The following is a 16874-nucleotide window of genomic DNA, read 5'->3' on the forward strand; positions in this document are numbered from 1 at the left end:
AAGTATTTTAGACTGTGCATGTAATTATCAGTTCCAAAATTTATTGACGATTATGTTTATGTACGATTGCAATACTAGATTTTTCCTGAAAGTTTAAAAGACAGACTTTCGCAATTACATTATTAAGTTGGATTTCAAACAATTTAAGGTCAGTGCAGCGCGGATTGCAGCTCACTGCGCGAGCGTCGTATGGAACATCACTGGTAAAACAAGGCGGTGCATCAAAATGTAAACCTGAATTGACCTCCGAACTAACTAACAATTCTCGACTCTACTCCTTTACAATTAAATGCATTCTAGCTTGAGCGACAACGAGTATAGCATTTAGAATTATCTTTCACTTAAATCTACCTTTTGCTGTTTCGCTTAGAGTATAATTCTTTAGTCGTTATTTTTGTACCAGTCAAAATTCGTTTGCATATACTTAGCGCAGCATACATTCATAACTGGCACACACTTTTTGTCCTCTGTTTTCATTATTATGGTAAACTTTTTTTATGGTTTCAAATATAGAGACAGGGGATTACAAAAAATAAAATATTGCTTTTAATCTGTGCGGAGCCACAATTGGTAACTAATACTAAGAATTGCCGACAGGTAGATAACACAAGCGTAACACAAAACGCCAGACAAAGGCTCCGCGCCGCGAGTCGCTAGTCGTCTCGTTTTTTGCCGGCGCGCAAAGTGCGGGCGGAGGCGCGCACGGCTCATAAAGTGACACGCTGTAGTCTTTCTTCTTAATCGATTTTATACCTATACCTGACCCCGAATTAATAATCCACTATCCTTCGTTTATCCAGACTCCTATTTAAGCATTTTCTTTGAAATAAGTAGGCACTCTACATTTCTATGATAGTCATTTCAAACTGGTTTAAAAAATGTAAATGAATGGCCCATTGAACATTTTTCAATGGCGCGGACAACAAGCTGGAGCGGTTTGTAAAGAACATAGTTCCCTTTGATTCCAGCGAAGGGGAGAGCGCCATGAGAACGGTATTCGGGTATGCGAGCGAGCGGCGGGGTGGGGCAGGTGACGGCGCCGGGGGGGGGGGACTGTGCGTCTCTAGAAATTTCCATTGCCCAAGCGCCGCTGGTGTGGCGACGTGCACGCACTTAGCCGACCGAGAAGGCTAGAAAGAGATGCACGGTCATCGCCTCTCCTTGCGAACTACACGCGGTTAATATCTAGATAATCGACACTCACATGGGTTTCTTCAAATCGTGTTCGATATAACTTTTTTATGGAGATAGAAAGATAGCGACTTTTATTCAAATCCGTAAGGCATACATTGTTATTCATAAACAGTAAAACCAACCGAAATAAAGAACAAAATGAAAGATTAACTTAATTCAGAAGCATATTATTTATACTCATGGACCACCGCACAAACTCGATTGTTCAGCGCAGTGTATAAACAAAGTGTCTCGCTCAGCGCTCCGCCGCCGCGGCCGCGACCGCCTCCTCCACACTCATGGCACCGGTATGGAGGCCACCGCGCGCCGCCCGCGCAACTTTCGGCTACACGCTTCAGTAATACTGGGGCCTTGTTCACCGGGGTTATACACAGACTTAGGGTATTCCTAACCTTCAAACTAAATTGAACTCTATTAGAAAACACTAAGCTCCAATTCTTAATGAATCTCCTTAGACAAACTTGAATATCGCCGTCCTTGTCTAAAGGCATCCCGTTTTAGGTTATTTTCCATTGCACGGAAATGGAGTCGGGCACCACGAGCGCTTCTATTTCTAGATTTATTCTAACGTGTTGCCTTAACCCTAGAAAGATAGTCTGCGTAAAATTGACGCATGCATTCTTGAAATATTGCTCTCTCTTTCTAAATAGCGCGAATCCGTCGCTGTGCGTTTAGGACATCTCAGTCGCCGCTTGGAGCTCCCGTGAGGCGTGCTTGTCAATGCGGTAAGTGTCACTGATTTTGAACTATAACGACCGCGTGAGTCAAAATGACGCATGATTATCTTTTACGTGACTTTTAAGATTTAACTCATACGATAATTATATTGTTATTTCATGTTCTACTTACGTGATAACTTATTATATATATATTTCTTGTTATAGATATCGTGACTAATATATAATAAAATGGGTAGTTCTTTAGACGATGAGCATATCCTCTCTGCTCTTCTGCAAAGCGATGACGAGCTTGTTGGTGAGGATTCTGACAGTGAAATATCAGATCACGTAAGTGAAGATGACGTCCAGAGCGATACAGAAGAAGCGTTTATAGATGAGGTACATGAAGTGCAGCCAACGTCAAGCGGTAGTGAAATATTAGACGAACAAAATGTTATTGAACAACCAGGTTCTTCATTGGCTTCTAACAAAATCTTGACCTTGCCACAGAGGACTATTAGAGGTAAGAATAAACATTGTTGGTCAACTTCAAAGTCCACGAGGCGTAGCCGAGTCTCTGCACTGAACATTGTCAGATCTCAAAGAGGTCCGACGCGTATGTGCCGCAATATATATGACCCACTTTTATGCTTCAAACTATTTTTTACTGATGAGATAATTTCGGAAATTGTAAAATGGACAAATGCTGAGATATCATTGAAACGTCGGGAATCTATGACAGGTGCTACATTTCGTGACACGAATGAAGATGAAATCTATGCTTTCTTTGGTATTCTGGTAATGACAGCAGTGAGAAAAGATAACCACATGTCCACAGATGACCTCTTTGATCGATCTTTGTCAATGGTGTACGTCTCTGTAATGAGTCGTGATCGTTTTGATTTTTTGATACGATGTCTTAGAATGGATGACAAAAGTATACGGCCCACACTTCGAGAAAACGATGTATTTACTCCTGTTAGAAAAATATGGGATCTCTTTATCCATCAGTGCATACAAAATTACACTCCAGGGGCTCATTTGACCATAGATGAACAGTTACTTGGTTTTAGAGGACGGTGTCCGTTTAGGATGTATATCCCAAACAAGCCAAGTAAGTATGGAATAAAAATCCTCATGATGTGTGACAGTGGTACAAAGTATATGATAAATGGAATGCCTTATTTGGGAAGAGGAACACAGACCAACGGAGTACCACTCGGTGAATACTACGTGAAGGAGTTATCAAAGCCTGTGCACGGTAGTTGTCGTAATATTACGTGTGACAATTGGTTCACCTCAATCCCTTTGGCAAAAAACTTACTACAAGAACCGTATAAGTTAACCATTGTGGGAACCGTGCGATCAAACAAACGCGAGATACCGGAAGTACTGAAAAACAGTCGCTCCAGGCCAGTGGGAACATCGATGTTTTGTTTTGACGGACCCCTTACTCTCGTCTCATATAAACCGAAGCCAGCTAAGATGGTATACTTATTATCATCTTGTGATGAGGATGCTTCTATCAACGAAAGTACCGGTAAACCGCAAATGGTTATGTATTATAATCAAACTAAAGGCGGAGTGGACACGCTAGACCAAATGTGTTCTGTGATGACCTGCAGTAGGAAGACGAATAGGTGGCCTATGGCATTATTGTACGGAATGATAAACATTGCCTGCATAAATTCTTTTATTATATACAGCCATAATGTCAGTAGCAAGGGAGAAAAGGTTCAAAGTCGCAAAAAATTTATGAGAAACCTTTACATGAGCCTGACGTCATCGTTTATGCGTAAGCGTTTAGAAGCTCCTACTTTGAAGAGATATTTGCGCGATAATATCTCTAATATTTTGCCAAATGAAGTGCCTGGTACATCAGATGACAGTACTGAAGAGCCAGTAACGAAAAAACGTACTTACTGTACTTACTGCCCCTCTAAAATAAGGCGAAAGGCAAATGCATCGTGCAAAAAATGCAAAAAAGTTATTTGTCGAGAGCATAATATTGATATGTGCCAAAGTTGTTTCTGACTGACTAATAAGTATAATTTGTTTCTATTATGTATAAGTTAAGCTAATTACTTATTTTATAATACAACATGACTGTTTTTAAAGTACAAAATAAGTTTATTTTTGTAAAAGAGAGAATGTTTAAAAGTTTTGTTACTTTATAGAAGAAATTTTGAGTTTTTGTTTTTTTTTTAATAAATAAATAAACATAAATAAATAGTTTGTTGAATTTATTATTAGTATGTAAGTGTAAATATAATAAAACTTAATATCTATTCAAATTAATAAATAAACCTCGATATACAGACCGATAAAACACATGCGTCAATTTTACGCATGATTATCTTTAACGTACGTCACAATATGATTATCTTTCTAGGGTTAAATTATGCCTATGTCTGTCTGTCTAAAAATATTCAAATAGATCGCTAACGAAAAGGCTGATGTATTTTGATATTCTGGTTTTGAAAACTGATTTGTTTCAATTTCGGATTAACTTTTGCAGCTTCGTTTTCGGATTGTTATAAACTTTTAAAAGTATCGTTTAAAACTATCGGCTACTTAATTATATAATAGCTTGTTGATTACAGAACAGAAGGCAAAAATTGTACATTACGGCTCACGAGTATGTAGGTTCCCTAGTTTCCATACATCATTATAAATTATGTTGACTGTTTCGTATGTGACTGATTGGAAATAAGGCCCAACAAGGAAATAGATAATTAATATTAAGGAAAATCATTCAATATTCATCTATATACGACGTGTATAGATTTCCTCTGTAGCATTGTGGTGTGGTGGACAAACATGCGCATGAACGAGTGTCCGCTTGCACCGGATCGTGTAGACAATACCCAATGAACACCTGATACTGTTGATGAATAAAGACACGCGAATTGTTATAACATTACAATACGTATGTCACTTACAGACTATGTGCGGTTTTCGCCCGCTCACAAGCGTACCTTTCAAGTAAAATAGCATGAAACACGTGGCATTTATCCTTGAGCCATCCCTAGCTATTGTGTGATCGCTAGAAATATCAGTGGAACGATACAAGACAATTAGTTCATTATACAGTCACTTGTTTTTGCTCAAGTCAATGGAGACGCAATGTCGAGGCGAAGAATATTCGTGTAGCAATTCCAACTGTCTCTGATTGTTATAAAAAGTAATGAATATGGTTATTTAATTTTACTCAGGCTATGCACGTGATTAACTTGAGAAACAAAGAGGAGAAATTTAAGTACGTGTTTAATATTCAAACGTTTGCAATCAGATCGTGAATTGAAACCTTGAACTGATTCTGGCTTGCGTCTTAGAGAAAGAATACCTTTGGAGAATAAAGTAGTTCTGAACCCGAAAATTATAAATCCCATTCCTTTCTCAAATAGTTTTCTATCAGAATGTTTTCGTCAGTTTTGTGTAGAGATAAGATTTTGGTGTAAACGACTGAGTGTAGTAACCATAACCATCATGTATTAGGACGGTAATCGATCAACGTTAATGAACGCAAATAGCTTGGGTTTTTCAACACTGGTTTACAGCATATTTTCTCGGCTTACTGTAAACGACTAGGAAACACAAAGAGGTTTTCAATGCATGCCAGAACTCTGAAAAAAAGACTGTTGGCATTGCAAAATATAGGTATCTACATGGAGTTTCTTGCCGGTTTTTCTCTCTCACTCATTTTTAAAAAATGACAGAATGAAGGTCGATTAGAAATGAAACCTTTGCGATTGACTGCGTACATTGTCTTGCTTTTTAGCTCCCACTAAACTAAGTACATATATTATTCAGTGTTGTTAGCCCTTTCCGTCGAATGATCGACAGTCCCTACCGTCCTAACAGGGGGCCCCATGGCCAAATGATATACATGAGTACTACGATATGCATCTTACCCCTAAATTAAAATGTTGCGTGCACATGTACTTTGATCCGCGAAAGAGGTTTACGCCATTTTAGTTTTTTTTTATGCAAAATGAAGTTGAATCATACAATATGACTTATTGTAATTTTAAAACGGGTACCTGCGAGACTTTGTTAATTTTAACATGCAGATAGATGTTAAATGATAAAATGTTAAACGATAAAATTGTTTAAATTTAAAAACATTTTAGTTTTAATATAGTAAACCTTAGTCAAAAGAAATATTTTACTATAGACCAAGAGATAAATATTTTTAACCGAGTATATATCTGAAACTCAAAGTGAATCAGTACATTTAAAAAGACAGCGCAAGCGCACAATATGGGAACTGCATACATTAAACAATGCTTAAAACAATAAAGATGAAATTCATGTGAACGGCGGCTGATCTTGATTATTTTTTAATATGCTCTTTATCGTTCTTCTTATAATAACGCTATTTTAATTGAAAGTATGATTCAGCATGCGATTTGGCTAATCGAAACGCAGTGGACACAAACCTTGCTCACTCATCAACAAGATCAATTAGACTAATTGCAAAAGATTGACCAACGAATACGAATCTATATCGCAAATACGATTTAAAAACTGAAGCTATTAATGCGAACGAATTCAGTCCACTGTTTTGAATACTAAGCATTGTGGCTGACGTAATACCAGGTGACGTACGCACGCAATGCACGTTCGAAAAAGTATTGATAGAAAGAAGTCTTAAAGCAGCCTGCATCAAAATTGAAAACTCTACAAAACAATAAATAGATGCAAGTAAATAAAATTAATGAATATGCTTATAAACGAACAAAAGTAAATTATGCTAAACGAGTCGAATTCAGCATATTCATTTGTTTTACTGCCACTAAACCTAGAAGAATAGCTAACGCGATCAGTCACGTGTTTTAAAACATAAAGAATTTAGTAACTGTACATTTTCTGTATTGATTTGCTATACGTGTGATGGATGCATAAATTAGTCGCGAATCGAACCAGATCGTGAGAAACGAAAGGAAGTAGGGGAACGTAGCCCGATATTAACGAAAAAGGTTACACTAATAAATTTCATATCCATTTAAGTCCAAGATTTAAACTAAGAGTGATTCGTTGATTACTGCTCTACTTTATCATTCGCTTAACGTAACGCTCTATCAAATGGCAGCAAAAGATATTTGTTTATGTCAGATGACTTATGTATTTGTTTACTTTGTATTCTTGTGAAAGTTTTGTGGCAGAATAACATTTCAAGGCCTCGGTCGCACACTTAGTGGAACTATCCAAATGCTGCTTTTTTTAGATACATCAATGTTTTATATACTTTCACCTTTTATAGATAAATAAGGTTGCTTTAATATTTAAGACGTATGTCGGCCTGTGCGAGGACAAAAGTTTGAGAAACAATTGGTAATACAGAAGAAAATTCTGATTTCGTAAACACGTTTAGTAATAAATATTACGACGTACTTAATGACCTATGTAAAATGACTTGAAGTTACATCAGAAACTATGAGTGTCATTGACTAGTCGTGTGTGAAAAATGAAGATTGTTAAGTCAAAATCTTTGATGCTAGACTTAATCTTGAGCTCAGCATCCAAGTATGATAAATACATGCACAATAGTCTATGTAAGTCTGTTTACTACCAAAAAAGAAATGTATTTAATGGTACTTAACTTTTTTTTAATGTTGCATGTACTTATCATCTCTTTAGGTACCGATTTCACTGGATAAAATTCCATATTATACTATACTCTGTAATAGAGCAAGAAGTTAAATAATAAAAAGTTACGTTACATAAGGTAAATGCATAGTACAGGTAATGCATAATTTTAGCAAAATGTAACCGAGTGTGAAATCTGTACTGAAGATTATGCGCACAGCTATAAAGGCAGTACGAGAACACAGCGTCAAAGGATTCGGTCAGACCGAAGCAATTGTTCCGCTGCATTCCGCCGTTTCATAACGCTCTATGAAATATCGCGATTCTTTAAAAACGCTCGACCGTCTTTGCAGTTTCGGTAAGTATGTATACACGTTCACATTATGTGCACGTTTTATTAGCCTCCAAGTACACTCCGCTCAGTTTATGAGCATTTTAGAAATTTTACAGCAAATTTCTAGAAAGGTTTCTAACAGGTCCATTTAAAGTAATAAGCTGACGTTTGAAGAATTGTCGCAAAGCATAGAAATATAAAACACAAGAACAGCACGGAACAGTATCCTAGAAAAAGAATAAAATTCGCATGGATAATACCATAGAAAAATATATACGAAAAATACACTTACCTTGAACACCGCCGGAGCTAACGGTATAGCCGCTTGGTTGTGAAGATGTTTTTTTGACATTTTCGTAACTTTTTCCGTCCACGCCTAATAAGTTAATATTGGTATCTTCACAAATACTTCAAAACTTTACTTTATTTTGTTCAAAGAACAATTCTAAAGAAATCGTATACTGAAAACGAGTTGCCTTCAAGTTGCCGATGACTAAAATTGCGATAAAAGTTTTCGCTGAGCGAAAATTTTGTAAGTTGGCCGGAATGGGTAAAAATATTACTCGTTGATGTTAAATTATTTATTATTAAGAACTTCACTATTTGGACACTTATAAAATAGTGCCAAAAAGTTGACTTTAATTTTAGTGAGACACGTCGGCGAGTGTACCATACGTCGTGCCACTGTTGCGGTCAAGTCGGCAATGAACGGGTAAGGCGCGACTGAGCGCGCCAAAAGGAGTGAGTGAGTCGCGAGCGGTGTGGGGTCGGCCTGACGCCGCGCTGAAGCGGACGGCGCCAAGTGACGTAAGCGTGTCTACTGTGGCGCGCGATACAACGCACTGAAAAGCGTGCGGTGCCACCGATACATGTATCTACTGCTTCATATCTGCACTTTCACAGGTTATCACTGTTTCCTCAAAATACTATGACGGTGCAGCACGGCCCTTGGCGTTGAAAAGCCGACATCACACGTCTAGCCTTCAAGACACGTGACTCACGACCACAACGTCCAGACGCGAGCTATTCTACAATACAATGCATGCTCTACACGCTGACTTACTTTTCTTGAGAGGAACTGTTGAACTCTCCATCACTGATAGTGTACACCGTGGGCTTAGATGAACGCACCATTTTTCTTTCTAAGAATGATCCTTTTATGCAGAAATGCAATTGCAGACTATTGACTAGTATTTACTGATTGCACCGTCAAGTATCGAACTGATTATGACTTCAAGTGCAGTACTGACAGCAGCGGCAATACTTTTATAAAACTAATGCTCCTTTTCCTCCAATAAACTATGCATACTAAGTCATAGTCGACAAACTAGGTAATTAAGTTTATGTCATTATCGTGGATTTCCCGAGGCGCAGTTCTCTATAAGACAGTCAGTGGTAAGCATCAAATGAAATATATCGTATTGTTCTCGCTACTTAAACTAATTCTTCACAATTGGTTATTGGTCCCCAGTTACAGTCGTCAGTGTTTTAGGGTTACCATCACTGCAGTCTGGTAGTGACATGTTCTGCAGAAGACAAGAAGGATTTTCAAGTAAAAAGAGTAAAGTGAAATCCGCTCACGTTCATCAAATGGAACCGCTGTAAATTCTAAAAAGAGGTTTGTGTTCTTTCCTGTCAAGTTTGGAAATGTTAATTTTGAGTCCAACGACTATGTGAAGACCTCGTTGTAAAGTTATCGATATTTTGTTTATAAACAAACTTGCATTGTAGATATGCAGCAGAACTCCTTAACCGCAACAATCGGTCCGTCGCATACACGGTCCTCGTTGTCATGTTAATAAACAGATGAATCTAAAAATAGTGAATCTATTTTGTGTAATTCTATTATTGTTTATTCAACAACGGTTTTCTCTTTACTAGGGTAGTAATTTTGAATTCGCAATACTGCTGCTGCTCATGATTCAGGCAGGACTCTGTTGGGTCCGAAATTCCTTTAAGAAATTTATAATTATAATTCTATTATATTGTTTACTGCCTTTATAATAGGAAAAACAGTTGTAAGTGGTATCATTTTCCTTAGTCCATATTTGCTTTTAAAGCAATAAATAATTCCACTTTTGGAATAAACATAACTACAACTCAAGGTTTACTTTGCGCTAAAACAATTAATACAAAGTTTTGATTCCACTATGATACTGGACACTACCGATAGGCATACAAAAAACATTGTAACAGGTTGCTACAAGTTTTGGTTTCCCTTTTTTGATACCTTAAAATGGTCATTCATAAATTTCGAAATACTTTACTTCAATCTCGTTTTACTTTGACGGTGATAGTTTCTACCTACAAAAAATTTCCTAACAATAGTGCCTTGACACTACAATACACATTGTATTTATTGAAAATTTATTTGAATAGACCTTTTATTTTGACCGTGTCGTTCCGAGAAGTTGCAAAAACTTCACTAACAGGTCTACGGCCTCTTCATAAATTGATAAAGTTTAAACTTCAGAAACTGTCACAACAAAAATCACATGTGCAAAGCATGTGAAAAAGCGCCGCTGACGCTACTGATTAAATACAGGTGACCTAAACATTGACATAAATGAATGCCAAATTAGAACATAAAACTATGGTGCAATACCTAAGTTATAGCCAATAAAACTTGAACATATAAATAAAATAGACACGACGCTTAAGATAAGATCGCTGTGGCAGTCCCATGCATACAGACACGGGACAACCCTATAAGGATTTACGGTAGGAATAAAAAAAATATGTGAACACTTAAAGCTATGGAAATTTCCACTCGGTCGGCGTCAGCGGCGCCTCGAAATCCTTCCGACCAAGCGAATAAAGTCAATAAAACCATACCGTCGAAACACGAGGCGCTTCTAGTCGTTAATCATTAGTTAGTATTATGAGTGCTTTACGATAAACTCGTCGAATTATAGCCCTTAAACACAGGAACTGTTGTGAATATTTTGGTGGCCATCAATTAGTAGAACATTTCTTACGAACGTGATCGAATGTTAATGATTCAAACGACGAAAGCGGACTCATTGTTGTCGTCATTAACATCTTGTTTGAGCCTTTAATTTATATTCAATGAGACGTTATTGTAACAAGAGCGTAGATATTAGCTCGACTGATCATTGTACGTACAAAGTTTTTCACTGCGCAATAGAATCAAGATGATTCTGGTTGGCTGATGAGTCGAGATCAATAGCTTGTACATAAAAAATCGAGTTGCGAATTGAGACGTCACACAATTTGTAGAAACGTGAAAACAATGAGAAGTCGAGTGTTTAACACTTAAGTCGGTGTTAATGAATCGGTCAATTTCATGGTTAGCGGCCGACAACGGTCCATGTTGTTTAATATCGAAAGATGACGATTCCCTCGATCGCTTCTGTAAAGAAGACAACACTTCAATTTGAATTCGTTCGTGTACGCCATGTTGTGCTTACCAAAATAGTTTTATAGCAGTGACGCTTGAATGTTTAGACAATGATAATTTTGAAGCAATAAAAAATCTTCTATATTTTAGACACGATTATCGGATATGCCGCAATTAACATATTCTAATCAGTATTACCATAGGTGTTTGTTCAACTACAGAAAATGATAGTTTTAATTTCGCTGGCATAAGAAATGGAACTTACTAGAACATTCTAATTAGGGACGAAATAAATACAACTGCGGAGTTACAGTATTCTTATAATCGTTGGTTATCTAACCTTCATCGTAATACTAGTACATCTTTTCAGTTTTTTCCTGTAGTTTATACGAGTTTACTATCATTATGACAATAGATCTTATGGCGTCACTTCACGGTACGCCCATTGCAACACACAGTGACTCATATTAGATAAACTGATAGGCCACTCAAACACTCATCATGATTTCGATGCACACCAAACAATTCCACAATTAACCGAATGATACAAATTAACTATAATCTAAGATTGGAAGAAGACAAATAGCAAAAACGCAGAGAAATACCTTCATGTTTTCTCATCGTTATTTTGTCTATTCAGCTAGTCTTATTTTGGACGTTTTCGTACAATTCAATACATTTCCGATGTACACAATAGTAATGCCAAGAATGGGATGTAATAGAGCCACTTAACCTTGACCGATTTTTTGTTTGTGTGTCGGTTCGGTGTGGCAACTATTCGGGACATCGAGAGTTGGGGGCTAACACGGTAGAAACGCATAGAGTCTATAATACGAGAGCTACCGTAAGCTTTGTTGATTCAGTATGACAAGTCTATTCCGTGATCGTTACTGTATTATGACATCACAAGTGCAAATAACTTGTAGACTCTTAAATTAGCGTTAGTTAACTAGCTAAAAATACTGTTGTTTTATGTTAGTTAAAACAAGTGCAAAATTTGATATTTTGAAAATTTTCTAGGTGGGGTTAACCACCATCCGAAAACGATCCTTTTCAAAAAAAATAACATTCAATATTCCAATTACGAATCATTTCTAAATAGAGAACTACCATAAACATTTAAACACTTGCTAGAAACAAACGAAAGTCGTTGCTTACATTTAAATTTAAAACGAGAACATTGAACTTGTTATCCAATGATTTTCATTGAATTTTGAAGTTCAATGCGTAAATTGTGTAAGGAAGAGAACGTTGTTGACATAATGTTAATCGGAGAACCAGTTCAATCGGACTCTTATTGAGAACGGTTAAGTAATTTGAACTCGGAATATTGTTAGAAGTTCGCTACACAAGGTCTCGATTCGTTACGAGTAACTGAATGATAGCAGGAACACAGAGAACTAGTTTATACTGCTATTATTTCTTAATAGATTTGAGATACAGTTTCGTGGATTACGTTAGGAAAATCAACACCTTAAAAGAGGTTAAATGGTCAGCTCAGTCTTACGTCGGAAAAAGTTTAAAGAACTTCCAAAAGTATTATAATATTTCCAGCCTATTTTCCTACTACAGCTCTCTTCATATAAAGGACAAGTTGGATCATTGACCACTACGCTAGCTCAATCCAGGTTGGCGATTTCAGATTCCTATATTTGAAATCCACGTTTCTTCTCCATTTTTCCTTCATCCTTTGTCCGAATGTCATAGAATAACAACGAAAGTATATATAACCTTAAAAAGTCACATAAAAACTTGCCTTGGGATCGAACTTGTATCCTCCTGAATAAAAATACATACAAGGACACCTCGACATAAAATAGAAGCATTAAGTTGATAATAACAGTATCTATTAATCATTAATAAGAATGATTAATTTTTACGAGTATTTTTAAAAAGCACTACTCGTCTCATATAAAATAAAAAACAACAAATATACACCATCTATAAATTAAATTATTCACCACAAAAACATATACACCATATATAAATAAATTGGTCTATAAGAAAAACACATTTTCAACAAAAGCTATAAACGTGAAGCTAATTTTACTATGAAACAATTATAACAAATATGTTCTTGATATTAAAAAACAACATAGCAATCTCTATAGTCATCAAAAAATATTTCTGAAACCATTTGATGATATGAAAACTAAAATATCCAACTAAACCTTGGAAAAAGAGAGGTATTTATTATGAATAACAATATTTTTGCATTAATATATTTCTAGCCCAAATTAGGTTTATCATAACAAATGCCACAGTTCACAATAGTTTTCTAGCTACGTCTATAGAGCAGAAAACGATGGCCCCTGGTGGATGCAGCATCCCATTTTTTCAACCGTCTTCAGAAATGCGCAGGTTCTTCCTTTTATGTGTCTTGCTTAATACTTCGGAGGGGAGAAAATGATTTCATTGATTTGAACCCATTCATCAAGTTTCCAGCTTTTATTTTAAGTTATTTCTACGGTTTTTTTCCTCAACAATGGCACAGCAAGGACCTGTGACTTTTCACTTTCCAGTCTTCATTCCCTCTTTTCTCCATCCCTTGAATATAAAAAGATTATCATAATAGAAGTACCAGTACTAGCAATAGTCTAAATTAATATAAATACAGCTCCATGCATACCTCGTTCGTTATATTGAAATGAAACAGTCAGGGGATATGCATGTAATTACAATGTATTCTACTAAGCTGCAATCGCGCGCTGGTAATTGGATCAATCGATCGACTGTCTGCGCCCACCCTTACACTGTTTGCTCCATATAATTACGGAGTGCAGAAACGGGGTGAGTTGCAACGTTTACACTAAAATAATCAACAGCACTATAACTACAACAATTTAATAAATGTCATACACAATTCCTTCTTTTATACTAAGGAGATCTATAATTGATTATACTTCAATAAAAGAAAATGTTCTTACTTGTAAGTAAACTTTATTAAGTTTGACTTGTATGTTTGTCTGTCTGTGGCACAGTAGAACTTAAAGGGATGAATCAATTTGGATGCGAGTTTTTATTACAAAAAGGGTTTCTGGCAATATTTCTTAGAGATTTTCTGCGTCTGTCCGTAGCCCCATAGCTCTTCAACGGGAGGAACAATTTCGTGCATGACACGTGGTCACATACTGTGTCACTAAATGTATAAAGTAGTAGCTTTTTTAGCTTAAACTTACAATTTGTATGAGACACTCCACCCAAAACCGCTCGAAGCATTTCAAAGTGCTAGGAATTTAAATTCTTTCCTTACATATTCAGCTGTTCAGGCAAACGTCGGGGCTAACTAACTTCCTTAAATAAATAGCAACCACTAACCACGACTGGCGTCATTTGTTTATGTTTCATAATATTCAGGATTTTCTATTAGCATTTACCTACAGGGCAATTACGTTTGCTAGTATTATATCTAGGGCATTACATGCAAATAGGGACCTGCGTAATAGGACTTTTAAGATCATTAATTGTATTACATGCACCAATGAAATTGCATCCTGTAATTTCACCTAAATCCCATTACAAAGTCATAAGTACGTTAATCTTTAATAAGTTCAGTTATGTCAATAGATAAATTGATAACTGGAGAGTGTAGACAGGTAAATGTAATGGTGTATCAGTTGTTTCCCGAGGTGATCGTAGCTACTGACCAACTGCACAAATTGATCGATCACTGGTTCCCGGCTGTTATTCATACATCTTCTTACTACTAATCTTGCTAAGGGGTAAAAGGTGCTTGAGGACGTAGGATAGGCAGTCGCTCCTTGTAAAACACTGGTGCTTGTTCCATCCAATTACACTGGAAGCCGAACATGGTTGGAAAAAATATAGGATGATGATGACCAATGTAACAGAAATATATGAAATCTTAAAGGTAATCTTTTGTGAGTCAGAGAATACATAACATTTTCAGTGCGAGATTGACCAGGTAATGCCATTAACTGGCACGTGCCAACGAGTACTTTAGAATTCCCGTTTGTCTGGTTGTAAAACCTTTTAAAGTGTCTCATGCAAGCGACAAACCCTAGTACGGACTTACGGCTCTAGAGAAATCAGTTTGAAAACCTTTATACGACAATTGTTCTTAGCCTTCCCCACTTGCAATCACAGCCTGAGATAGGACACAGCTGTGCCCGATTAGATTTCTTTTCTACGAGACCTTTAAGAGCTTTAAAAAGTTTAAGTGATTTTATTTCATTCTGGTCTGTAAACTAGGAATGGAGTGCTCTCAGGTTACATTGGATAGTAACAACTAATATTTGAAGGACGTGCAATGAATAGAAATGCATTAATTAGTAGCAGTAGCCCGTTATAACTATTAGAATCCATTAAGGCTACTATTTTCAATTTTTCTTCCAGTTTTCGGTTACAGGCTTATATACTATGATGGTTGTAGCTCTTCAGTTTTGGCTAACATCAAACTTTAGTAGAGTTAATTTTTGCCGCCAATGTACATAGGTAGCGCTGGTACGCTATTCACAAATGTAAGGTGGTATGAGATGTGAAAAGGAGATTACAAGTCCAAGGGAGTTATTGCCCACCTCCTTGCGCCATAATAATGCGCTGTTAGGCTTCCACTACTGAAGATATTACTGAATTCTGTAGAGAGTAAAACGGTACTTCTCTATGGAGAGACAATGAGTTTATTGCAATCATAATAGTTTTTGTCTTCTTCATTTTCACCACAACTTGGAAGAACTTGCCACGGTCACATATAAGCACATAATTGTCACCGGTTTTCTAGTAGAACACCAGTTTCTTTTACAGTAATTTTACTCTTACCGTAATTAGTATGGAACTCAATTCCATTGACGGCTGCAAAAGCCGTAAATAATTAAATTAATCGATTTGATCCGACGTTTAGAACAAAAGTATGTATTGAGACTATCGGAGCGTATTCTAGATTTACGATTCCTTATCTGCAATTCAATGTAGGTCCTTAAGCTCATATTTATTCCTTGATACTGAATAAATTGTTCTTAGTTTGAATTGAAATCATTGTTACTAGGTAGTGTACCTATTGTTTTTTTTTTCTCTATTCTTTTCTGTGCAGGGATGTTGCCTCTTTAGCTTTTTTTTTACTTTACTCAGAGTGAAGATGTTCTTGACTTTGTTTCAGTCAAGTTCGTCCATCAATACCTGGGCTTTCTGTTTAAAAATTTTGCTATTTTCTTACAGATGGAAAATTACTATACACAGTTTAAATCAAAGAATTTTCACCCGAATAAAATGTTTATATAGTTAATAGCCAAAACAAAACAAAAATAAAATTTATAAGTTAAATATCTTTCATTGCAGGCGAAAAATCTGCACGGTGCGCATGGATTAGGTACATGAGTTATTCATATCAACCGGAAATATAGATCAAACCCCATTCATAACCGTAAAGTTTAAATATCTTTTTAAAACGCAAAGCTAACAACACCTCTTCAATTAAGAAACGAAATGCAAAAACTTGTGTCGTTGCCATGGCAACGTGAAAACAAACAAGCGTATGTAAATTTATAAAGCGCAAGAAATTTTGCAAGTCCTGCGTAAAATCGATACGAAGGCGCGGACATGCACGGCTTTATTAATTGCTGACTGCATACGTAATTAGAATTGAATACTTCCACTTACGTCCATCGTAAACAGAAAGTCTAGACTTAAGTTATTTTTGTAGGCTAGTGTCATTTGATCATATAAGATCTTAATTATTGTCTAAAAACGAATTACGGCTTATTTAAAGAACGTTCCG

At 36.4% G+C, this 16874-nt stretch overlaps 1 protein-coding gene across 1 annotated transcript in view; it reads left to right on the forward strand.

Moving 5' to 3' along the window:
- The first annotated feature begins 8345 nt into the window (after positions 1–8345).
- The window catches only part of LOC113495707 (protein AF-17-like), a 42655-nt gene continuing 34126 nt past the window's right edge, over positions 8346–16874 (forward strand). Inside the window, exon 1 of the mRNA XM_026874594.1 lies at positions 8346–9397. The gene's annotated coding sequence lies outside the window, so the exon portion shown is untranslated. The remainder of the gene's footprint in view (positions 9398–16874) is intronic.

The sequence above is a fragment of the Trichoplusia ni genome, chromosome 7 (genome assembly GCF_003590095.1).
Source record: "Trichoplusia ni isolate ovarian cell line Hi5 chromosome 7, tn1, whole genome shotgun sequence".
Classification (NCBI taxonomy): Eukaryota; Metazoa; Arthropoda; class Insecta; order Lepidoptera; family Noctuidae; genus Trichoplusia; species Trichoplusia ni.